The sequence below is a fragment of the Egretta garzetta genome, unplaced genomic scaffold (genome assembly GCF_000687185.1).
Source record: "Egretta garzetta isolate BGI_Z169 unplaced genomic scaffold, ASM68718v1 scaffold59, whole genome shotgun sequence".
Lineage (NCBI taxonomy): Eukaryota > Metazoa > Chordata > Aves > Pelecaniformes > Ardeidae > Egretta > Egretta garzetta.
Genome location: NW_009267230.1, coordinates 1249481 through 1251649, shown reverse-complemented (window position 1 = coordinate 1251649; position 2169 = coordinate 1249481). Strand labels below are relative to the sequence as shown.

Genomic DNA, 2169 nt, shown 5'->3' with positions numbered 1-2169 from the left:
GGAATGCATCCGCTTGTGAGTAGATGGCCTTAAGCAGCCCCACCTTTAAAAAGAGGCTATTTGCTGTATACTGTGACCCCTTGGTGTCCATATGGTTCTCGGTGCTGAGAGGGCCATGCTGATGGGTGAGGGGTGCGTATGAGTGGAGAGGAGGAAAGGGATGGAGGTAGCAGCTACCCAGTGAATATTCATTTAATGTGAAGTTAGTCTAGATAACATGTTGCTAAGCCTCAAGGCTGAAGCCCAAATAGCTCTTGTAACCTCATAACCTGGTCAGGAGCTTGCTGCCCAAATGTATGTGTGCTGGCAGAAATCCTTATAGCCGCTAATGCTGTAGAACTGGTCCCCGACGTCCCTGCAGCTGCCACCCAGGCCCCTGGGCCTCCTTCTCTCCCATCTCTGGGACCAGTTCCTCTTTCAACGGTCACTGTAACGCTGCTGAGGCTTGCCATGCCCATTGGTGGTGGTCAGAACGCTCAGCTGGCGCTTGGGCATCCTCTCCTCATCCCTCCATATCACCTCTCTGCCTTCCTGCTGGGGCTGTAGGCTCACAGCCCCAGGAGGCCAGGGCAGAGCAGAGGGGACAGCAGAGCTGCGACACCATAAAAACACGCACATTTATCTCACCGGAGACTAAACAAAACTTGCAGTAACCAAGCTGCAAGTATGTTCTTGTCACTGCAGAGATGCCAAGGAGTGCTAGCTGCTTGGCCGAGGCAGACTGGCCATGACACCAAAGAATTCGGATTCCAGAAGACGAGTTTTCCAAGGGCAGGAGATACTCTGGCTTTCTTTCATTGACTTTTTTAGTCTTTGCAAGCCTTCCCCAGCTGCCCTCGAGCTGATTGTTTGGCTGCCGTTCTCCTCAGTGTACAGGGGGTGACAGAGTTGGCGACCTTGGAAGCAGGACATGCTGCTGGTGCTAGAGAAGACATGGCTATGTTTGCCGATTTAAAACCCCAAGGAGTGTCCAGAGGAAGGTTTCCACTGGTCCAAACAGGCTCTTTGGGAAACCTGGTGTGCTGGGGCAACAGGCTCTGCCCTACATCCTCCCGCTGAGGTTGTCACTGGAGGCTGCTGGGTCTCTCCTGGAGCAGTTATTCCAAGCAGTTTTATCTGGTCCCTGTGGCAGGTACTCCAAGCAGTTTGTCCCCATGTCCCTTGGCTGAGCATGAGAGGGGACGTGTCATCCTTGGCATGCTCAGCAGAGCAGTTTCCATCCTGCACCTGGCAAAGCTGCTGCGCCTCGGGCTTTTGCAAGCCTTGTGTGTGTGCTCCTTGGCGGGGCTCCTGCCTAGCACCCTGTCCCTCTGGGCAGGGGGAGAGCTCTGCTGGGAAACTTCCCTGGCTCAGGCCGGCAGCAGGACAGTGCATCCGTGGTCCTGGCATGGGGCAGGGCTGGAATTGTGTCTCATCTGTCCTGCCTGGAAAATGGCGGCCAAAAGCTGCCACCGCTGTGGAAGGTTGTGGCAGTTTGGAGCACCTCCCTGCCCTGATCCCTGGGGCTGGTGCTGCCCACGTGGCCATCCTGAGGGCTGGCACTGCTGTGGGGAGGCCAGGGCTCCGTGTCTCTCGATTCCTGTGCCCGTTCCTCCATCCCATCGCTCTATGTTCTTCCCTCGACACTTCAGGCCGCTTACTATGCCAAGGCATGGTCACGTTCTGCCCTCCCCGAGCTCTGACTCGCCTCACCATGCGGCTTGGAGCGAGATTGTTGCTTTTGTGTTTTCTTATTAATCTCTCTGTGCCTCAGTGCCCCATGTGGGGAAAAAAAAAAAAGGGGATGGACCCAGTTCTGGAAAGCAATTTGGGAGCTCTGCATGCAGTGTGGTGCTACGCTTTCCTGGGTGTTTCTACATATCTAGCCATTAATGCTTTTGTTCCCATTCAGCAGCTGCACCGGGAAGGTGGAAGTGATGCTTGAATCTCTTCGAGGAAGTAGAGCCTTTTTTCCTTAAAAAAACCCAAACAAACAAACAAAAAACCCGAAACAAAACCCAAACCAGTTGGCAGCACTTACTCACCCGCTGTGGTCCTGGGGGCTAGCGCTTGTAGCGCTGGGCTACTGCTGATCCACCTCACCGGGGGCCGCGCCGCGCCCAGCGTGCGGCAGGCAGCTGGGGAGGGGTCGCTTCGTTATTAAATGACTTTATTAATTAATCGGGGGTG

The 2169-nt window shown here is 54.8% G+C and overlaps 1 protein-coding gene and 1 long non-coding RNA gene across 2 annotated transcripts in view; one reads left to right on the top strand and one right to left on the bottom strand.

Annotated features, from left to right (window-relative positions):
* PIGO (phosphatidylinositol glycan anchor biosynthesis class O) overlaps positions 1-2169 on the top strand; it is a 27007-nt gene that overhangs the window by 19040 nt on the left and 5798 nt on the right.
* Positions 1-2169, bottom strand: part of LOC118453168 — a 6628-nt gene that overhangs the window by 1880 nt on the left and 2579 nt on the right. The window lies entirely within an intron of this gene.